This window comes from Schistocerca piceifrons, unplaced genomic scaffold (assembly GCF_021461385.2).
Source record: "Schistocerca piceifrons isolate TAMUIC-IGC-003096 unplaced genomic scaffold, iqSchPice1.1 HiC_scaffold_690, whole genome shotgun sequence".
NCBI lineage: Eukaryota > Metazoa > Arthropoda > Insecta > Orthoptera > Acrididae > Schistocerca > Schistocerca piceifrons.
Genome location: NW_025728938.1, coordinates 132,707 through 152,861, shown reverse-complemented (window position 1 = coordinate 152,861; position 20,155 = coordinate 132,707). Strand labels below are relative to the sequence as shown.

Genomic DNA, 20,155 nt, shown 5'->3' with positions numbered 1-20,155 from the left:
AACGCGTGAGCGTCTGCTTGGTGAATTGTCGTAGAACAGTGCGTGGTGCAACGACAGGATTTGTAGGCACCTTTTGCTCTCATCATTGCTGGCGTTCGTCTCCACGAAATGCGTCCGGAGCACGCCGTTCTATAACGCGAGAGAGTGGATTTTTTACAGTTGTCGTCAGTTAACCGTGGGCGGCTGCTGCGTTCGCTGGAAAGAGCACTTCCGTCGTTATCCGGTTTGGTCTAGTGGCTAGGATACCTGGCTCTCAACGAGGAGGCCCGGGTTCGATTCCCGGTACCGGACTTGCGCGTTTTTCTTGCTCCTCCTATGCGACTTGTCTCGACTTTGCTCGACTGACGCTACGCTGACGCGTGCAGAAAGCTACGTTAAGTATGACTCGCGGCAACACCTGACGGCGAGAGAGATGCGGCGTCTATCCACTTGTTATCGAGCCACATACCGGTACCTGTAGTCAAGAGGCTTGGAGGACTGCAAGACATTGCCACGGAGGTGAATGCAGCTAACCACTGTAGTTAGAGTCCTGACAGCGCAGGCACGTTCATTTGCTCGTATACATGTGATGGAGACCGTGTCTGACACTGCTGTGGCGTACACCTTGGCCTAGGCTTTGCTGGGTATCGCCACTTGCATTGCAGCCAGCTGCCTTCGCGGGCGCCTCCGTGGCCATGGCCGTGATCGTCTAGTGGTTAGGACATTGCGTTGTGGCCGCAATAACCCAGGTTCGAATCCTGGTCACGGCAATTTTGAAAGTTTTGCCTTGCTGCCGTTGCAATGGCGAGTACTCGAAATGACAGTACTCTCTTGATTTTTTCACTTGTGTTCCGCAGGCCGCAGTTAGCACTACCACTTCATCCCCAACACGTAATGTCGCCTCCCAGAGCGCAGACGTCCGCTGCTCTCTGTAGTCGAAAAGGGCAGTCGTTTGAAGTGCGATGGATGAGCAGCCAGTCGCAGCAGAACAGGAAGCTGTGGCGTGCACTGTTTCTACAAATGCTAGGAACACTGGCGCACCAAGCAGCGCATGTAGCGTGGCCGAGCGCTTTAAGGCGCTGGTTTAAGGCACCAGTCTCTCTGTAGGCGCGGTTTCGAATCCCGTAGCTGCCGGGGGTTTTGATGTGATCGCGTTAACCTGCCGCTTTTCCTTCAAGTGTAACCTCCTTGAGCTCACATATGTTTGATACATGGAGCATTCTAACTCCGTCTGACAGTTACAGATACGATACTTTAGTGGTTAAGGAAAGCCCAGGTTCGAAACCTGGTCACGGCACGAAAACGTCTCTTGACGCTGTCTCCTTAACTGCGACAGCTACAGACAAGTGGCGTCGCTACCATACGGCGGGCACGGCTTTTTCTTGCTGTGGATGGCCTAAAGAGACGCTTCCAGTGGGAGAGCAGTGGAAATACATGGCACGGCGATTGCCAAGATACTTCCATTTCGAAGTGATCTTTGTAGTACAAACGAAACGTTTTGCCGCTGCTGGTCCAACGGTAACGTGGCCGAGCGGTCTAAGGCGCTGGTTTTAGGCACCAGTCTCTCCGGAGGCGTGGGTTCGAATCCCACCGTTGCCACTTTTTACGTCTCATTTTTGTGCCGTTGCGGTGTGATCTCGTGGGGTAGGACGCAGCTCTTGTGACGCGCGTGTTGTGTAGGTAGCGTGGCCGAGCGGTCTAAGGCGCTGGTTTCAGGCACCATTCTCTTCGGAGGCGTGGGTTCCAATCCCACAGCTGCCGAACGTGTAATGTTTCCTGTGTCGAAGGCAGATGCACTCATTGCCCGCAAAGGAAACAACACAACAACGCGTGAGCGTCTGCTTGGTGAATTGTCGTAGAACAGTGCGTGGTGCAACGACAGGATTTGTAGGCACCTTTTGCTCTCATCATTGCTGGCGTTCGTCTCCACGAAATGCGTCCGGAGCACGCCGTTCTATAACGCGAGAGAGTGGATTTTTTACAGTTGTCGTCAGTTAACCGTGGGCGGCTGCTGCGTTCGCTGGAAAGAGCACTTCCGTCGTTATCCGGTTTGGTCTAGTGGCTAGGATACCTGGCTCTCAACGAGGAGGCCCGGGTTCGATTCCCGGTACCGGACTTGCGCGTTTTTCTTGCTCCTCCTATGCGACTTGTCTCGACTTTGCTCGACTGACGCTACGCTGACGCGTGCAGAAAGCTACGTTAAGTATGACTCGCGGCAACACCTGACGGCGAGAGAGATGCGGCGTCTATCCACTTGTTATCGAGCCACATACCGGTACCTGTAGTCAAGAGGCTTGGAGGACTGCAAGACATTGCCACGGAGGTGAATGCAGCTAACCACTGTAGTTAGAGTCCTGACAGCGCAGGCACGTTCATTTGCTCGTATACATGTGATGGAGACCGTGTCTGACACTGCTGTGGCGTACACCTTGGCCTAGGCTTTGCTGGGTATCGCCACTTGCATTGCAGCCAGCTGCCTTCGCGGGCGCCTCCGTGGCCATGGCCGTGATCGTCTAGTGGTTAGGACATTGCGTTGTGGCCGCAATAACCCAGGTTCGAATCCTGGTCACGGCAATTTTGAAAGTTTTGCCTTGCTGCCGTTGCAATGGCGAGTACTCGAAATGACAGTACTCTCTTGATTTTTTCACTTGTGTTCCGCAGGCCGCAGTTAGCACTACCACTTCATCCCCAACACGTAATGTCGCCTCCCAGAGCGCAGACGTCCGCTGCTCTCTGTAGTCGAAAAGGGCAGTCGTTTGAAGTGCGATGGATGAGCAGCCAGTCGCAGCAGAACAGGAAGCTGTGGCGTGCACTGTTTCTACAAATGCTAGGAACACTGGCGCACCAAGCAGCGCATGTAGCGTGGCCGAGCGCTTTAAGGCGCTGGTTTAAGGCACCAGTCTCTCTGTAGGCGCGGTTTCGAATCCCGTAGCTGCCGGGGGTTTTGATGTGATCGCGTTAACCTGCCGCTTTTCCTTCAAGTGTAACCTCCTTGAGCTCACATATGTTTGATACATGGAGCATTCTAACTCCGTCTGACAGTTACAGCTACGATACTTTAGTGGTTAAGGAAAGCCCAGGTTCGAAACCTGGTCACGGCACGAAAACGTCTCTTGACGCTGTCTCCTTAACTGCGACAGCTACAGACAAGTGGCGTCGCTACCATACGGCGGGCACGGCTTTTTCTTGCTGTGGATGGCCTAAAGAGACGCTTCCAGTGGGAGAGCAGTGGAAATACATGGCACGGCGATTGCCAAGATACTTCCATTTCGAAGTGATCTTTGTAGTACAAACGAAACGTTTTGCCGCTGCTGGTCCAACGGTAACGTGGCCGAGCGGTCTAAGGCGCTGGTTTTAGGCACCAGTCTCTCCGGAGGCGTGGGTTCGAATCCCACCGTTGCCACTTTTTACGTCTCATTTTTGTGCCGTTGCGGTGTGTTCTCGTGGGGTAGGACGCAGCTCTTGTGACGCGCGTGTTGTGTAGGTAGCGTGGCCGAGCGGTCAAAGGCGCTGGTTTCAGGCACCATTCTCTTCGGAGGCGTGGGTTCCAATCCCACAGCTGCCGAACGTGTAATGTTTCCTGTGTCGAAGGCAGATGCACTCATTGCCCGCAAAGGAAACAACACAACAACGCGTGAGCGTCTGCTTGGTGAATTGTCGTAGAACAGTGCGTGGTGCAACGACAGGATTTGTAGGCACCTTTTGCTCTCATCATTGCTGGCGTTCGTCTCCACGAAATGCGTCCGGAGCACGCCGTTCTATAACGCGAGAGAGTGGATTTTTTACAGTTGTCGTCAGTTAACCGTGGGCGGCTGCTGCGTTCGCTGGAAAGAGCACTTCCGTCGTTATCCGGTTTGGTCTAGTGGCTAGGATACCTGGCTCTCAACGAGGAGGCCCGGGTTCGATTCCCGGTACCGGACTTGGGCGTTTTTCTTGCTCCTCTTATGCGACTTGTCTCGACTTTGCTCGACTGACGCTACGCTGACGCGTGCAGAAAGCTACGTTAAGTATGACTCGCGGCAACACCTGACGGCGAGAGAGATGCGGCGTCTATCCACTTGTTATCGAGCCACATACCGGTACCTGTAGTCAAGAGGCTTGGAGGACTGCAAGACATTGCCACGGAGGTGAATGCAGCTAACCACTGTAGTTAGAGTCCTGACAGCACAGGCACGTTCATTTGCTCGTATACATGTGATGGAGACCGTGTCTGACACTGCTGTGGCGTACACCTTGGCCTAGGCTTTGCTGGGTATCGCCACTTGCATTGCAGCCAGCTGCCTTCGCGGGCGCCTCCGTGGCCATGGCCGTGATCGTCTAGTGGTTAGGACATTGCGTTGTGGCCGCAATAACCCAGGTTCGAATCCTGGTCACGGCAATTTTGAAAGTTTTGCCTTGCTGCCGTTGCAATGGCGAGTACTCGAAATGACAGTACTCTCTTGATTTTTTCACTCGTGTTCCGCAGGCCGCAGTTAGCACTACCACTTCATCCCCAACACGTAATGTCGCCTCCCAGAGCGCAGACGTCCGCTGCTCTCTGTAGTCGAAAAGGGCAGTCGTTTGAAGTGCGATGGATGAGCAGCCAGTCGCAGCAGAACAGGAAGCTGTGGCGTGCACTGTTTCTACAAATGCTAGGAACACTGGCGCACCAAGCAGCGCATGTAGCGTGGCCGAGCGCTTTAAGGCGCTGGTTTAAGGCACCAGTCTCTCTGTAGGCGCGGTTTCGAATCCCGTAGCTGCCGGGGGTTTTGATGTGATCGCGTTAACCTGCCGCTTTTCCTTCAAGTGTAACCTCCTTGAGCTCACATATGTTTGATACATGGAGCATTCTAACTCCGTCTGACAGTTACAGCTACGATACTTTAGTGGTTAAGGAAAGCCCAGGTTCGAAACCTGGTCACGGCACGAAAACGTCTCTTGACGCTGTCTCCTTAACTGCGACAGCTACAGACAAGTGGCGTCGCTACCATACGGCGGGCACGGCTTTTTCTTGCTGTGGATGGCCTAAAGAGACGCTTCCAGTGGGAGAGCAGTGGAAATACATGGCACGGCGATTGCCAAGATACTTCCATTTCGAAGTGATCTTTGTAGTACAAACGAAACGTTTTGCCGCTGCTGGTCCAACGGTAACGTGGCCGAGCGGTCTAAGGCGCTGGTTTTAGGCACCAGTCTCTCCGGAGGCGTGGGTTCGAATCCCACCGTTGCCACTTTTTACGTCTCATTTTTGTGCCGTTGCGGTGTGTTCTCGTGGGGTAGGACGCAGCTCTTGTGACGCGCGTGTTGTGTAGGTAGCGTGGCCGAGCGGTCTAAGGCGCTGGTTTCAGGCACCATTCTCTTCGGAGGCGTGGGTTCCAATCCCACAGCTGCCGAACGTGTAATGTTTCCTGTGTCGAAGGCAGATGCACTCATTGCCCGCAAAGGAAACAACACAACAACGCGTGAGCGTCTGCTTGGTGAATTGTCGTAGAACAGTGCGTGGTGCAACGACAGGATTTGTAGGCACCTTTTGCTCTCATCATTGCTGGCGTTCGTCTCCACGAAATGCGTCCGGAGCACGCCGTTCTATAACGCGAGAGAGTGGATTTTTTACAGTTGTCGTCAGTTAACCGTGGGCGGCTGCTGCGTTCGCTGGAAAGAGCACTTCCGTCGTTATCCGGTTTGGTCTAGTGGCTAGGATACCTGGCTCTCAACGAGGAGGCCCGGGTTCGATTCCCGGTACCGGACTTGCGCGTTTTTCTTGCTCCTCCTATGCGACTTGTCTCGACTTTGCTCGACTGACGCTACGCTGACGCGTGCAGAAAGCTACGTTAAGTATGACTCGCGGCAACACCTGACGGCGAGAGAGATGCGGCGTCTATCCACTTGTTATCGAGCCACATACCGGTACCTGTAGTCAAGAGGCTTGGAGGACTGCAAGACATTGCCACGGAGGTGAATGCAGCTAACCACTGTAGTTAGAGTCCTGACAGCGCAGGCACGTTCATTTGCTCGTATACATGTGATGGAGACCGTGTCTGACACTGCTGTGGCGTACACCTTGGCCTAGGCTTTGCTGGGTATCGCCACTTGCATTGCAGCCAGCTGCCTTCGCGGGCGCCTCCGTGGCCATGGCCGTGATCGTCTAGTGGTTAGGACATTGCGTTGTGGCCGCAATAACCCAGGTTCGAATCCTGGTCACGGCAATTTTGAAAGTTTTGCCTTGCTGCCGTTGCAATGGCGAGTACTCGAAATGACAGTACTCTCTTGATTTTTTCACTCGTGTTCCGCAGGCCGCAGTTAGCACTACCACTTCATCCCCAACACGTAATGTCGCCTCCCAGAGCGCAGACGTCCGCTGCTCTCTGTAGTCGAAAAGGGCAGTCGTTTGAAGTGCGATGGATGAGCAGCCAGTCGCAGCAGAACAGGAAGCTGTGGCGTGCACTGTTTCTACAAATGCTAGGAACACTGGCGCACCAAGCAGCGCATGTAGCGTGGCCGAGCGCTTTAAGGCGCTGGTTTAAGGCACCAGTCTCTCTGTAGGCGCGGTTTCGAATCCCGTAGCTGCCGGGGGTTTTGATGTGATCGCGTTAACCTGCCGCTTTTCCTTCAAGTGTAACCTCCTTGAGCTCACATATGTTTGATACATGGAGCATTCTAACTCCGTCTGACAGTTACAGCTACGATACTTTAGTGGTTAAGGAAAGCCCAGGTTCGAAACCTGGTCACGGCACGAAAACGTCTCTTGACGCTGTCTCCTTAACTGCGACAGCTACAGACAAGTGGCGTCGCTACCATACGGCGGGCACGGCTTTTTCTTGCTGTGGATGGCCTAAAGAGACGCTTCCAGTGGGAGAGCAGTGGAAATACATGGCACGGCGATTGCCAAGATACTTCCATTTCGAAGTGATCTTTGTAGTACAAACGAAACGTTTTGCCGCTGCTGGTCCAACGGTAACGTGGCCGAGCGGTCTAAGGCGCTGGTTTTAGGCACCAGTCTCTCCGGAGGCGTGGGTTCGAATCCCACCGTTGCCACTTTTTACGTCTCATTTTTGTGCCGTTGCGGTGTGTTCTCGTGGGGTAGGACGCAGCTCTTGTGACGCGCGTGTTGTGTAGGTAGCGTGGCCGAGCGGTCTAAGGCGCTGGTTTCAGGCACCATTCTCTTCGGAGGCGTGGGTTCCAATCCCACAGCTGCCGAACGTGTAATGTTTCCTGTGTCGAAGGCAGATGCACTCATTGCCCGCAAAGGAAACAACACAACAACGCGTGAGCGTCTGCTTGGTGAATTGTCGTAGAACAGTGCGTGGTGCAACGACAGGATTTGTAGGCACCTTTTGCTCTCATCATTGCTGGCGTTCGTCTCCACGAAATGCGTCCGGAGCACGCCGTTCTATAACGCGAGAGAGTGGATTTTTTACAGTTGTCGTCAGTTAACCGTGGGCGGCTGCTGCGTTCGCTGGAAAGAGCACTTCCGTCGTTATCCGGTTTGGTCTAGTGGCTAGGATACCTGGCTCTCAACGAGGAGGCCCGGGTTCGATTCCCGGTACCGGACTTGCGCGTTTTTCTTGCTCCTCCTATGCGACTTGTCTCGACTTTGCTCGACTGACGCTACGCTGACGCGTGCAGAAAGCTACGTTAAGTATGACTCGCGGCAACACCTGACGGCGAGAGAGATGCGGCGTCTATCCACTTGTTATCGAGCCACATACCGGTACCTGTAGTCAAGAGGCTTGGAGGACTGCAAGACATTGCCACGGAGGTGAATGCAGCTAACCACTGTAGTTAGAGTCCTGACAGCGCAGGCACGTTCATTTGCTCGTATACATGTGATGGAGACCGTGTCTGACACTGCTGTGGCGTACACCTTGGCCTAGGCTTTGCTGGGTATCGCCACTTGCATTGCAGCCAGCTGCCTTCGCGGGCGCCTCCGTGGCCATGGCCGTGATCGTCTAGTGGTTAGGACATTGCGTTGTGGCCGCAATAACCCAGGTTCGAATCCTGGTCACGGCAATTTTGAAAGTTTTGCCTTGCTGCCGTTGCAATGGCGAGTACTCGAAATGACAGTACTCTCTTGATTTTTTCACTCGTGTTCCGCAGGCCACAGTTAGCACTACCACTTCATCCCCAACACGTAATGTCGCCTCCCAGAGCGCAGACGTCCGCTGCTCTCTGTAGTCGAAAAGGGCAGTCGTTTGAAGTGCGATGGATGAGCAGCCAGTCGCAGCAGAACAGGAAGCTGTGGCGTGCACTGTTTCTACAAATGCTAGGAACACTGGCGCACCAAGCAGCGCATGTAGCGTGGCCGCGCGCTTTAAGGCGCTGGTTTAAGGCACCAGTCTCTCTGTAGGCGCGGTTTCGAATCCCGTAGCTGCCGGGGGTTTTGATGTGATCGCGTTAACCTGCCGCTTTTCCTTCAAGTGTAACCTCCTTGAGCTCACATATGTTTGATACATGGAGCATTCTAACTCCGTCTGACAGTTACAGCTACGATACTTTAGTGGTTAAGGAAAGCCCAGGTTCGAAACCTGGTCACGGCACGAAAACGTCTCTTGACGCTGTCTCCTTAACTGCGACAGCTACAGACAAGTGGCGTCGCTACCATACGGCGGGCACGGCTTTTTCTTGCTGTGGATGGCCTAAAGAGACGCTTCCAGTGGGAGAGCAGTGGAAATACATGGCACGGCGATTGCCAAGATACTTCCATTTCGAAGTGATCTTTGTAGTACAAACGAAACGTTTTGCCGCTGCTGGTCCAACGGTAACGTGGCCGAGCGGTCTAAGGCGCTGGTTTTAGGCACCAGTCTCTCCGGAGGCGTGGGTTCGAATCCCACCGTTGCCACTTTTTACGTCTCATTTTTGTGCCGTTGCGGTGTGTTCTCGTGGGGTAGGACGCAGCTCTTGTGACGCGCGTGTTGTGTAGGTAGCGTGGCCGAGCGGTCAAAGGCGCTGGTTTCAGGCACCATTCTCTTCGGAGGCGTGGGTTCCAATCCCACAGCTGCCGAACGTGTAATGTTTCCTGTGTCGAAGGCAGATGCACTCATTGCCCGCAAAGGAAACAACACAACAACGCGTGAGCGTCTGCTTGGTGAATTGTCGTAGAACAGTGCGTGGTGCAACGACAGGATTTGTAGGCACCTTTTGCTCTCATCATTGCTGGCGTTCGTCTCCACGAAATGCGTCCGGAGCACGCCGTTCTATAACGCGAGAGAGTGGATTTTTTACAGTTGTCGTCAGTTAACTGTGGGCGGCTGCTGCGTTCGCTGGAAAGAGCACTTCCGTCGTTATCCGGTTTGGTCTAGTGGCTAGGATACCTGGCTCTCAACGAGGAGGCCCGGGTTCGATTCCCGGTACCGGACTTGGGCGTTTTTCTTGCTCCTCCTATGCGACTTGTCTCGACTTTGCTCGACTGACGCTACGCTGACGCGTGCAGAAAGCTACGTTAAGTATGACTCGCGGCAACACCTGACGGCGAGAGAGATGCGGCGTCTATCCACTTGTTATCGAGCCACATACCGGTACCTGTAGTCAAGAGGCTTGGAGGACTGCAAGACATTGCCACGGAGGTGAATGCAGCTAACCACTGTAGTTAGAGTCCTGACAGCACAGGCACGTTCATTTGCTCGTATACATGTGATGGAGACCGTGTCTGACACTGCTGTGGCGTACACCTTGGCCTAGGCTTTGCTGGGTATCGCCACTTGCATTGCAGCCAGCTGCCTTCGCGGGCGCCTCCGTGGCCATGGCCGTGATCGTCTAGTGGTTAGGACATTGCGTTGTGGCCGCAATAACCCAGGTTCGAATCCTGGTCACGGCAATTTTGAAAGTTTTGCCTTGCTGCCGTTGCAATGGCGAGTACTCGAAATGACAGTACTCTCTTGATTTTTTCACTCGTGTTCCGCAGGCCGCAGTTAGCACTACCACTTCATCCCCAACACGTAATGTCGCCTCCCAGAGCGCAGACGTCCGCTGCTCTCTGTAGTCGAAAAGGGCAGTCGTTTGAAGTGCGATGGATGAGCAGCCAGTCGCAGCAGAACAGGAAGCTGTGGCGTGCACTGTTTCTACAAATGCTAGGAACACTGGCGCACCAAGCAGCGCATGTAGCGTGGCCGAGCGCTTTAAGGCGCTGGTTTAAGGCACCAGTCTCTCTGTAGGCGCGGTTTCGAATCCCGTAGCTGCCGGGGGTTTTGATGTGATCGCGTTAACCTGCCGCTTTTCCTTCAAGTGTAACCTCCTTGAGCTCACATATGTTTGATACATGGAGCATTCTAACTCCGTCTGACAGTTACAGCTACGATACTTTAGTGGTTAAGGAAAGCCCAGGTTCGAAACCTGGTCACGGCACGAAAACGTCTCTTGACGCTGTCTCCTTAACTGCGACAGCTACAGACAAGTGGCGTCGCTACCATACGGCGGGCACGGCTTTTTCTTGCTGTGGATGGCCTAAAGAGACGCTTCCAGTGGGAGAGCAGTGGAAATACATGGCACGGCGATTGCCAAGATACTTCCATTTCGAAGTGATCTTTGTAGTACAAACGAAACGTTTTGCCGCTGCTGGTCCAACGGTAACGTGGCCGAGCGGTCTAAGGCGCTGGTTTTAGGCACCAGTCTCTCCGGAGGCGTGGGTTCGAATCCCACCGTTGCCACTTTTTACGTCTCATTTTTGTGCCGTTGCGGTGTGTTCTCGTGGGGTAGGACGCAGCTCTTGTGACGCGCGTGTTGTGTAGGTAGCGTGGCCGAGCGGTCTAAGGCGCTGGTTTCAGGCACCATTCTCTTCGGAGGCGTGGGTTCCAATCCCACAGCTGCCGAACGTGTAATGTTTCCTGTGTCGAAGGCAGATGCACTCATTGCCCGCAAAGGAAACAACACAACAACGCGTGAGCGTCTGCTTGGTGAATTGTCGTAGAACAGTGCGTGGTGCAACGACAGGATTTGTAGGCACCTTTTGCTCTCATCATTGCTGGCGTTCGTCTCCACGAAATGCGTCCGGAGCACGCCGTTCTATAACGCGAGAGAGTGGATTTTTTACAGTTGTCGTCAGTTAACCGTGGGCGGCTGCTGCGTTCGCTGGAAAGAGCACTTCCGTCGTTATCCGGTTTGGTCTAGTGGCTAGGATACCTGGCTCTCAACGAGGAGGCCCGGGTTCGATTCCCGGTACCGGACTTGCGCGTTTTTCTTGCTCCTCCTATGCGACTTGTCTCGACTTTGCTCGACTGACGCTACGCTGACGCGTGCAGAAAGCTACGTTAAGTATGACTCGCGGCAACACCTGACGGCGAGAGAGATGCGGCGTCTATCCACTTGTTATCGAGCCACATACCGGTACCTGTAGTCAAGAGGCTTGGAGGACTGCAAGACATTGCCACGGAGGTGAATGCAGCTAACCACTGTAGTTAGAGTCCTGACAGCGCAGGCACGTTCATTTGCTCGTATACATGTGATGGAGACCGTGTCTGACACTGCTGTGGCGTACACCTTGGCCTAGGCTTTGCTGGGTATCGCCACTTGCATTGCAGCCAGCTGCCTTCGCGGGCGCCTCCGTGGCCATGGCCGTGATCGTCTAGTGGTTAGGACATTGCGTTGTGGCCGCAATAACCCAGGTTCGAATCCTGGTCACGGCAATTTTGAAAGTTTTGCCTTGCTGCCGTTGCAATGGCGAGTACTCGAAATGACAGTACTCTCTTGATTTTTTCACTCGTGTTCCGCAGGCCGCAGTTAGCACTACCACTTCATCCCCAACACGTAATGTCGCCTCCCAGAGCGCAGACGTCCGCTGCTCTCTGTAGTCGAAAAGGGCAGTCGTTTGAAGTGCGATGGATGAGCAGCCAGTCGCAGCAGAACAGGAAGCTGTGGCGTGCACTGTTTCTACAAATGCTAGGAACACTGGCGCACCAAGCAGCGCATGTAGCGTGGCCGAGCGCTTTAAGGCGCTGGTTTAAGGCACCAGTCTCTCTGTAGGCGCGGTTTCGAATCCCGTAGCTGCCGGGGGTTTTGATGTGATCGCGTTAACCTGCCGCTTTTCCTTCAAGTGTAACCTCCTTGAGCTCACATATGTTTGATACATGGAGCATTCTAACTCCGTCTGACAGTTACAGCTACGATACTTTAGTGGTTAAGGAAAGCCCAGGTTCGAAACCTGGTCACGGCACGAAAACGTCTCTTGACGCTGTCTCCTTAACTGCGACAGCTACAGACAAGTGGCGTCGCTACCATACGGCGGGCACGGCTTTTTCTTGCTGTGGATGGCCTAAAGAGACGCTTCCAGTGGGAGAGCAGTGGAAATACATGGCACGGCGATTGCCAAGATACTTCCATTTCGAAGTGATCTTTGTAGTACAAACGAAACGTTTTGCCGCTGCTGGTCCAACGGTAACGTGGCCGAGCGGTCTAAGGCGCTGGTTTTAGGCACCAGTCTCTCCGGAGGCGTGGGTTCGAATCCCACCGTTGCCACTTTTTACGTCTCATTTTTGTGCCGTTGCGGTGTGTTCTCGTGGGGTAGGACGCAGCTCTTGTGACGCGCGTGTTGTGTAGGTAGCGTGGCCGAGCGGTCTAAGGCGCTGGTTTCAGGCACCATTCTCTTCGGAGGCGTGGGTTCCAATCCCACAGCTGCCGAACGTGTAATGTTTCCTGTGTCGAAGGCAGATGCACTCATTGCCCGCAAAGGAAACAACACAACAACGCGTGAGCGTCTGCTTGGTGAATTGTCGTAGAACAGTGCGTGGTGCAACGACAGGATTTGTAGGCACCTTTTGCTCTCATCATTGCTGGCGTTCGTCTCCACGAAATGCGTCCGGAGCACGCCGTTCTATAACGCGAGAGAGTGGATTTTTTACAGTTGTCGTCAGTTAACCGTGGGCGGCTGCTGCGTTCGCTGGAAAGAGCACTTCCGTCGTTATCCGGTTTGGTCTAGTGGCTAGGATACCTGGCTCTCAACGAGGAGGCCCGGGTTCGATTCCCGGTACCGGACTTGCGCGTTTTTCTTGCTCCTCCTATGCGACTTGTCTCGACTTTGCTCGACTGACGCTACGCTGACGCGTGCAGAAAGCTACGTTAAGTATGACTCGCGGCAACACCTGACGGCGAGAGAGATGCGGCGTCTATCCACTTGTTATCGAGCCACATACCGGTACCTGTAGTCAAGAGGCTTGGAGGACTGCAAGACATTGCCACGGAGGTGAATGCAGCTAACCACTGTAGTTAGAGTCCTGACAGCGCAGGCACGTTCATTTGCTCGTATACATGTGATGGAGACCGTGTCTGACACTGCTGTGGCGTACACCTTGGCCTAGGCTTTGCTGGGTATCGCCACTTGCATTGCAGCCAGCTGCCTTCGCGGGCGCCTCCGTGGCCATGGCCGTGATCGTCTAGTGGTTAGGACATTGCGTTGTGGCCGCAATAACCCAGGTTCGAATCCTGGTCACGGCAATTTTGAAAGTTTTGCCTTGCTGCCGTTGCAATGGCGAGTACTCGAAATGACAGTACTCTCTTGATTTTTTCACTCGTGTTCCGCAGGCCGCAGTTAGCACTACCACTTCATCCCCAACACGTAATGTCGCCTCCCAGAGCGCAGACGTCCGCTGCTCTCTGTAGTCGAAAAGGGCAGTCGTTTGAAGTGCGATGGATGAGCAGCCAGTCGCAGCAGAACAGGAAGCTGTGGCGTGCACTGTTTCTACAAATGCTAGGAACACTGGCGCACCAAGCAGCGCATGTAGCGTGGCCGAGCGCTTTAAGGCGCTGGTTTAAGGCACCAGTCTCTCTGTAGGCGCGGTTTCGAATCCCGTAGCTGCCGGGGGTTTTGATGTGATCGCGTTAACCTGCCGCTTTTCCTTCAAGTGTAACCTCCTTGAGCTCACATATGTTTGATACATGGAGCATTCTAACTCCGTCTGACAGTTACAGCTACGATACTTTAGTGGTTAAGGAAAGCCCAGGTTCGAAACCTGGTCACGGCACGAAAACGTCTCTTGACGCTGTCTCCTTAACTGCGACAGCTACAGACAAGTGGCGTCGCTACCATACGGCGGGCACGGCTTTTTCTTGCGTTGGATGGCCTAAAGAGACGCTTCCAGTGGGAGAGCAGTGGAAATACATGGCACGGCGATTGCCAAGATACTTCCATTTCGAAGTGATCTTTGTAGTACAAACGAAACGTTTTGCCGCTGCTGATCCAACGGTAACGTGGCCGAGCGGTCTAAGGCGCTGGTTTTAGGCACCAGTCTCTCCGGAGGCGTGGGTTCGAATCCCACCGTTGCCACTTTTTACGTCTCATTTTTGTGCCGTTGCGGTGTGTTCTCGTGGGGTAGGACGCAGCTCTTGTGACGCGCGTGTTGTGTAGGTAGCGTGGCCGAGCGGTCTAAGGCGCTGGTTTCAGGCACCATTCTCTTCGGAGGCGTGGGTTCCAATCCCACAGCTGCCGAACGTGTAATGTTTCCTGTGTCGAAGGCAGATGCACTCATTGCCCGCAAAGGAAACAACACAACAACGCGTGAGCGTCTGCTTGGTGAATTGTCGTAGAACAGTGCGTGGTGCAACGACAGGATTTGTAGGCACCTTTTGCTCTCATCATTGCTGGCGTTCGTCTCCACGAAATGCGTCCGGAGCACGCCGTTCTATAACGCGAGAGAGTGGATTTTTTACAGTTGTCGTCAGTTAACCGTGGGCGGCTGCTGCGTTCGCTGGAAAGAGCACTTCCGTCGTTATCCGGTTTGGTCTAGTGGCTAGGCTACCTGGCTCTCAACGAGGAGGCCCGGGTTCGATTCCCGGTACCGGACTTGCGCGTTTTTCTTGCTCCTCCTATGCGACTTGTCTCGACTTTGCTCGACTGACGCTACGCTGACGCGTGCAGAAAGCTACGTTAAGTATGACTCGCGGCAACACCTGACGGCGAGAGAGATGCGGCGTCTATCCACTTGTTATCGAGCCACATACCGGTACCTGTAGTCAAGAGGCTTGGAGGACTGCAAGACATTGCCACGGAGGTGAATGCAGCTAACCACTGTAGTTAGAGTCCTGACAGCGCAGGCACGTTCATTTGCTCGTATACATGTGATGGAGACCGTGTCTGACACTGCTGTGGCGTACACCTTGGCCTAGGCTTTGCTGGGTATCGCCACTTGCATTGCAGCCAGCTGCCTTCGCGGGCGCCTCCGTGGCCATGGCCGTGATCGTCTAGTGGTTAGGACATTGCGTTGTGGCCGCAATAACCCAGGTTCGAATCCTGGTCACGGCAATTTTGAAAGTTTTGCCTTGCTGCCGTTGCAATGGCGAGTACTCGAAATGACAGTACTCTCTTGATTTTTTCACTCGTGTTCCGCAGGCCGCAGTTAGCACTACCACTTCATCCCCAACACGTAATGTCGCCTCCCAGAGCGCAGACGTCCGCTGCTCTCTGTAGTCGAAAAGGGCAGTCGTTTGAAGTGCGATGGATGAGCAGCCAGTCGCAGCAGAACAGGAAGCTGTGGCGTGCACTGTTTCTACAAATGCTAGGAACACTGGCGCACCAAGCAGCGCATGTAGCGTGGCCGAGCGCTTTAAGGCGCTGGTTTAAGGCACCAGTCTCTCTGTAGGCGCGGTTTCGAATCCCGTAGCTGCCGGGGGTTTTGATGTGATCGCGTTAACCTGCCGCTTTTCCTTCAAGTGTAACCTCCTTGAGCTCACATATGTTTGATACATGGAGCATTCTAACTCCGTCTGACAGTTACAGCTACGATACTTTAGTGGTTAAGGAAAGCCCAGGTTCGAAACCTGGTCACGGCACGAAAACGTCTCTTGACGCTGTCTCCTTAACTGCGACAGCTACAGACAAGTGGCGTCGCTACCATACGGCGGGCACGGCTTTTTCTTGCTGTGGATGGCCTAAAGAGACGCTTCCAGTGGGAGAGCAGTGGAAATACATGGCACGGCGATTGCCAAGATACTTCCATTTCGAAGTGATCTTTGTAGTACAAACGAAACGTTTTGCCGCTGCTGGTCCAACGGTAACGTGGCCGAGCGGTCTAAGGCGCTGGTTTTAGGCACCAGTCTCTCCGGAGGCGTGGGTTCGAATCCCACCGTTGCCACTTTTTACGTCTCATTTTTGTGCCGTTGCGGTGTGTTCTCGTGGGGTAGGACGCAGCTCTTGTGACGCGCGTGTTGTGTAGGTAGCGTGGCCGAGCGGTCTAAGGCGCTGGTTTCAGGCACCATTCTCTTCGGAGGCGTGGGTTCCAATCCCACAGCTGCCGAACGTGTAATGTTTCCTGTGTCGAAGGCAGATGCACTCATTGCCCGCAAAGGAAACAACACAACAACGCGTGAGCGTCTGCTTGGTGAATTGTCGTAGAACAGTGCGTGGTGCAACGACAGGATTTGTAGGCACCTTTTGCTCTCATCATTGCTGGCGTTCGTCTCCACGAAATGCGTCCGGAGCACGCCGTTCTATAACGCGAGAGAGTGGATTTTTTACAGTTGTCGTCAGTTAACCGTGGGCGGCTGCTGCGTTCGCTGGAAAGAGCACTTCCGTCGTTATCCGGTTTGGTCTAGTGGCTAGGCTACCTGGCTCTCAACGAGGAGGCCCGGGTTCGATTCCCGGTACCGGACGTGCGCGTTTTTCTTGCTCCTCCTATGCGACTTGTCTCGACTTTGCTCGACTGACGCTACGCTGACGCGTGCAGAAAGCTACGTTAAGTATGACTCGCGGCAACACCTGACGGCGAGAGAGATGCGGCGTCTATCCACTTGTTATCGAGCCACATACCGGTACCTGTAGTCAAGAGGCTTGGAGGACTGCAAGACATTGCCACGGAGGTGAATGCAGCTAACCACTGTAGTTAGAGTCCTGACAGCGCAGGCACGTTCATTTGCTCGTATACATGTGATGGAGACCGTGTCTGACACTGCTGTGGCGTACACCTTGGCCTAGGCTTTGCTGGGTATCGCCACTTGCATTGCAGCCAGCTGCCTTCGCGGGCGCCTCCGTGGCCATGGCCGTGATCGTCTAGTGGTTAGGACATTGCGTTGTGGCCGCAATAACCCAGGTTCGAATCCTGGTCACGGCAATTTTGAAAGTTTTGCCTTGCTGCCGTTGCAATGGCGAGTACTCGAAATGACAGTACTCTCTTGATTTTTTCACTCGTGTTCCGCAGGCCGCAGTTAGCACTACCACTTCATCCCCAACACGTAATGTCGCCTCCCAGAGCGCAGACGTCCGCTGCTCTCTGTAGTCGAAAAGGGCAGTCGTTTGAAGTGCGATGGATGAGCAGCCAGTCGCAGCAGAACAGGAAGCTGTGGCGTGCACTGTTTCTACAAATGCTAGGAACACTGGCGCACCAAGCAGCGCATGTAGCGTGGCCGAGCGCTTTAAGGCGCTGGTTTAAGGCACCAGTCTCTCTGTAGGCGCGGTTTCGAATCCCGTAGCTGCCGGGGGTTTTGATGTGATCGCGTTAACCTGCCGCTTTTCCTTCAAGTGTAACCTCCTTGAGCTCACATATGTTTGATACATGGAGCATTCTAACTCCGTCTGACAGTTACAGCTACGATACTTTAGTGGTTAAGGAAAGCCCAGGTTCGAAACCTGGTCACGGCACGAAAACGTCTCTTGACGCTGTCTCCTTAACTGCGACAGCTACAGACAAGTGGCGTCGCTACCATACGGCGGGCACGGCTTTTTCTTGCGTTGGATGGCCTAAAGAGACGCTTCCAGTGGGAGAGCAGTGGAAATACATGGCACGGCGATTGCCAAGATACTTCCATTTCGAAGTGATCTTTGTAGTACAAACGAAACGTTTTGCCGCTGCTGATCCAACGGTAACGTGGCCGAGCGGTCTAAGGCGCTGGTTTTAGGCACCAGTCTCTCCGGAGGCGTGGGTTCGAATCCCACCGTTGCCACTTTTTACGTCTCATTTTTGTGCCGTTGCGGTGTGTTCTCGTGGGGTAGGACGCAGCTCTTGTGACGCGCGTGTTGTGTAGGTAGCGTGGCCGAGCGGTCTAAGGCGCTGGTTTCAGGCACCATTCTCTTCGGAGGCGTGGGTTCCAATCCCACAGCTGCCGAACGTGTAATGTTTCCTGTGTCGAAGGCAGATGCACTCATTGCCCGCAAAGGAAACAACACAACAACGCGTGAGCGTCTGCTTGGTGAATTGTCGTAGAACAGTGCGTGGTGCAACGACAGGATTTGTAGGCACCTTTTGCTCTCATCATTGCTGGCGTTCGTCTCCACGAAATGCGTCCGGAGCACGCCGTTCTATAACGCGAGAGAGTGGATTTTTTACAGTTGTCGTCAGTTAACCGTGGGCGGCTGCTGCGTTCGCTGGAAAGAGCACTTCCGTCGTTATCCGGTTTGGTCTAGTGGCTAGGCTACCTGGCTCTCAACGAGGAGGCCCGGGTTCGATTCCCGGTACCGGACTTGCGCGTTTTTCTTGCTCCTCCTATGCGACTTGTCTCGACTTTGCTCGACTGACGCTACGCTGACGCGTGCAGAAAGCTACGTTAAGTATGACTCGCGGCAACACCTGACGGCGAGAGAGATGCGGCGTCTATCCACTTGTTATCGAGCCACATACCGGTACCTGTAGTCAAGAGGCTTGGAGGACTGCAAGACATTGCCACGGAGGTGAATGCAGCTAACCACTGTAGTTAGAGTCCTGACAGCGCAGGCACGTTCATTTGCTCGTATACATGTGATGGAGACCGTGTCTGACACTGCTGTGGCGTACACCTTGGCCTAGGCTTTGCTGGGTATCGCCACTTGCATTGCAGCCAGCTGCCTTCGCGGGCGCCTCCGTGGCCATGGCCGTGATCGTCTAGTGGTTAGGACATTGCGTTGTGGCCGCAATAACCCAGGTTCGAATCCTGGTCACGGCAATTTTGAAAGTTTTGCCTTGCTGCCGTTGCAATGGCGAGTACTCGAAATGACAGTACTCTCTTGATTTTTTCACTCGTGTTCCGCAGGCCGCAGTTAGCACTACCACTTCATCCCCAACACGTAATGTCGCCTCCCAGAGCGCAGACGTCCGCTGCTCTCTGTAGTCGAAAAGGGCAGTCGTTTGAAGTGCGATGGATGAGCAGCCAGTCGCAGCAGAACAGGAAGCTGTGGCGTGCACTGTTTCTACAAATGCTAGGAACACTGGCGCACCAAGCAGCGCATGTAGCGTGGCCGAGCGCTTTAAGGCGCTGGTTTAAGGCACCAGTCTCTCTGTAGGCGCGGTTTCGAATCCCGTAGCTGCCGGGGGTTTTGATGTGATCGCGTTAACCTGCCGCTTTTCCTTCAAGTGTAACCTCCTTGAGCTCACATATGTTTGATACATGGAGCATTCTAACTCCGTCTGACAGTTACAGCTACGATACTTTAGTGGTTAAGGAAAGCCCAGGTTCGAAACCTGGTCACGGCACGAAAACGTCTCTTGACGCTGTCTCCTTAACTGCGACAGCTACAGACAAGTGGCGTCGCTACCATACGGCGGGCACGGCTTTTTCTTGCGTTGGATGGCCTAAAGAGACGCTTCCAGTGGGAGAGCAGTGGAAATACATGGCACGGCGATTGCCAAGATACTTCCATTTCGAAGTGATCTTTGTAGTACAAACGAAACGTTTTGCCGCTGCTGATCCAACGGTAACGTGGCCGAGCGGTCTAAGGCGCTGGTTTTAGGCACCAGTCTCTCCGGAGGCGTGGGTTCGAATCCCACCGTTGCCACTTTTTACGTCTCATTTTTGTGCCGTTGCGGTGTGTTCTCGTGGGGTAGGACGCAGCTCTTGTGACGCGCGTGTTGTGTAGGTAGCGTGGCCGAGCGGTCTAAGGCGCTGGTTTCAGGCACCATTCTCTTCGGAGGCGTGGGTTCCAATCCCACAGCTGCCGAACGTGTAATGTTTCCTGTGTCGAAGGCAGATGCACTCATTGCCCGCAAAGGAAACAACACAACAACGCGTGAGCGTCTGCTTGGTGAATTGTCGTAGAACAGTGCGTGGTGCAACGACAGGATTTGTAGGCACCTTTTGCTCTCATCATTGCTGGCGTTCGTCTCCACGAAATGCGTCCGGAGCACGCCGTTCTATAACGCGAGAGAGTGGATTTTTTACAGTTGTCGTCAGTTAACCGTGGGCGGCTGCTGCGTTCGCTGGAAAGAGCACTTCCGTCGTTATCCGGTTTGGTCTAGTGGCTAGGATACCTGGCTCTCAACGAGGAGGCCCGGGTTCGATTCCCGGTACCGGACTTGCGCGTTTTTCTTGCTCC

At 54.0% G+C, this 20,155-nt stretch overlaps 31 non-coding genes across 31 annotated transcripts; all 31 read left to right on the top strand.

The window, feature by feature from the left end:
* Positions 1-219: 219 nt before the first annotated feature.
* On the top strand, positions 220-291 carry Trnae-cuc. The gene has a single exon. It is a non-coding gene; the product is annotated as a tRNA-Glu (tRNA).
* Positions 292-677: 386 nt separating this feature from the next.
* Positions 678-749, top strand: Trnah-gug. The gene has a single exon. It is a non-coding gene; the product is annotated as a tRNA-His (tRNA).
* Positions 750-1,496: 747 nt separating this feature from the next.
* Trnal-uag lies at positions 1,497-1,578 on the top strand. The gene has a single exon. It is a non-coding gene; the product is annotated as a tRNA-Leu (tRNA).
* Positions 1,579-2,023: 445 nt separating this feature from the next.
* Trnae-cuc lies at positions 2,024-2,095 on the top strand. Its single transcript has one exon. It is a non-coding gene; the product is annotated as a tRNA-Glu (tRNA).
* A 386-nt stretch (positions 2,096-2,481) lies between these two features.
* Trnah-gug lies at positions 2,482-2,553 on the top strand. The gene has a single exon. It is a non-coding gene; the product is annotated as a tRNA-His (tRNA).
* Positions 2,554-3,300: 747 nt separating this feature from the next.
* Positions 3,301-3,382, top strand: Trnal-uag. The gene has a single exon. It is a non-coding gene; the product is annotated as a tRNA-Leu (tRNA).
* A 445-nt stretch (positions 3,383-3,827) lies between these two features.
* On the top strand, positions 3,828-3,899 carry Trnae-cuc. The gene has a single exon. It is a non-coding gene; the product is annotated as a tRNA-Glu (tRNA).
* Positions 3,900-4,285: 386 nt separating this feature from the next.
* Trnah-gug lies at positions 4,286-4,357 on the top strand. Its single transcript has one exon. It is a non-coding gene; the product is annotated as a tRNA-His (tRNA).
* Positions 4,358-5,104: 747 nt separating this feature from the next.
* Trnal-uag lies at positions 5,105-5,186 on the top strand. Its single transcript has one exon. It is a non-coding gene; the product is annotated as a tRNA-Leu (tRNA).
* A 445-nt stretch (positions 5,187-5,631) lies between these two features.
* Trnae-cuc lies at positions 5,632-5,703 on the top strand. The gene has a single exon. It is a non-coding gene; the product is annotated as a tRNA-Glu (tRNA).
* Positions 5,704-6,089: 386 nt separating this feature from the next.
* Trnah-gug lies at positions 6,090-6,161 on the top strand. The gene has a single exon. It is a non-coding gene; the product is annotated as a tRNA-His (tRNA).
* A 747-nt stretch (positions 6,162-6,908) lies between these two features.
* Positions 6,909-6,990, top strand: Trnal-uag. The gene has a single exon. It is a non-coding gene; the product is annotated as a tRNA-Leu (tRNA).
* A 445-nt stretch (positions 6,991-7,435) lies between these two features.
* On the top strand, positions 7,436-7,507 carry Trnae-cuc. The gene has a single exon. It is a non-coding gene; the product is annotated as a tRNA-Glu (tRNA).
* Positions 7,508-7,893: 386 nt separating this feature from the next.
* Trnah-gug lies at positions 7,894-7,965 on the top strand. Its single transcript has one exon. It is a non-coding gene; the product is annotated as a tRNA-His (tRNA).
* A 747-nt stretch (positions 7,966-8,712) lies between these two features.
* Positions 8,713-8,794, top strand: Trnal-uag. The gene has a single exon. It is a non-coding gene; the product is annotated as a tRNA-Leu (tRNA).
* A 445-nt stretch (positions 8,795-9,239) lies between these two features.
* Positions 9,240-9,311, top strand: Trnae-cuc. The gene has a single exon. It is a non-coding gene; the product is annotated as a tRNA-Glu (tRNA).
* Positions 9,312-9,697: 386 nt separating this feature from the next.
* On the top strand, positions 9,698-9,769 carry Trnah-gug. Its single transcript has one exon. It is a non-coding gene; the product is annotated as a tRNA-His (tRNA).
* A 747-nt stretch (positions 9,770-10,516) lies between these two features.
* On the top strand, positions 10,517-10,598 carry Trnal-uag. Its single transcript has one exon. It is a non-coding gene; the product is annotated as a tRNA-Leu (tRNA).
* A 445-nt stretch (positions 10,599-11,043) lies between these two features.
* Positions 11,044-11,115, top strand: Trnae-cuc. Its single transcript has one exon. It is a non-coding gene; the product is annotated as a tRNA-Glu (tRNA).
* Positions 11,116-11,501: 386 nt separating this feature from the next.
* On the top strand, positions 11,502-11,573 carry Trnah-gug. Its single transcript has one exon. It is a non-coding gene; the product is annotated as a tRNA-His (tRNA).
* Positions 11,574-12,320: 747 nt separating this feature from the next.
* On the top strand, positions 12,321-12,402 carry Trnal-uag. The gene has a single exon. It is a non-coding gene; the product is annotated as a tRNA-Leu (tRNA).
* Positions 12,403-12,847: 445 nt separating this feature from the next.
* Trnae-cuc lies at positions 12,848-12,919 on the top strand. The gene has a single exon. It is a non-coding gene; the product is annotated as a tRNA-Glu (tRNA).
* A 386-nt stretch (positions 12,920-13,305) lies between these two features.
* Positions 13,306-13,377, top strand: Trnah-gug. Its single transcript has one exon. It is a non-coding gene; the product is annotated as a tRNA-His (tRNA).
* A 747-nt stretch (positions 13,378-14,124) lies between these two features.
* Trnal-uag lies at positions 14,125-14,206 on the top strand. Its single transcript has one exon. It is a non-coding gene; the product is annotated as a tRNA-Leu (tRNA).
* A 903-nt stretch (positions 14,207-15,109) lies between these two features.
* On the top strand, positions 15,110-15,181 carry Trnah-gug. Its single transcript has one exon. It is a non-coding gene; the product is annotated as a tRNA-His (tRNA).
* Positions 15,182-15,928: 747 nt separating this feature from the next.
* Trnal-uag lies at positions 15,929-16,010 on the top strand. The gene has a single exon. It is a non-coding gene; the product is annotated as a tRNA-Leu (tRNA).
* Positions 16,011-16,913: 903 nt separating this feature from the next.
* On the top strand, positions 16,914-16,985 carry Trnah-gug. Its single transcript has one exon. It is a non-coding gene; the product is annotated as a tRNA-His (tRNA).
* Positions 16,986-17,732: 747 nt separating this feature from the next.
* On the top strand, positions 17,733-17,814 carry Trnal-uag. Its single transcript has one exon. It is a non-coding gene; the product is annotated as a tRNA-Leu (tRNA).
* Positions 17,815-18,717: 903 nt separating this feature from the next.
* On the top strand, positions 18,718-18,789 carry Trnah-gug. The gene has a single exon. It is a non-coding gene; the product is annotated as a tRNA-His (tRNA).
* A 747-nt stretch (positions 18,790-19,536) lies between these two features.
* On the top strand, positions 19,537-19,618 carry Trnal-uag. Its single transcript has one exon. It is a non-coding gene; the product is annotated as a tRNA-Leu (tRNA).
* Positions 19,619-20,063: 445 nt separating this feature from the next.
* On the top strand, positions 20,064-20,135 carry Trnae-cuc. Its single transcript has one exon. It is a non-coding gene; the product is annotated as a tRNA-Glu (tRNA).
* Positions 20,136-20,155: the final 20 nt, after the last annotated feature.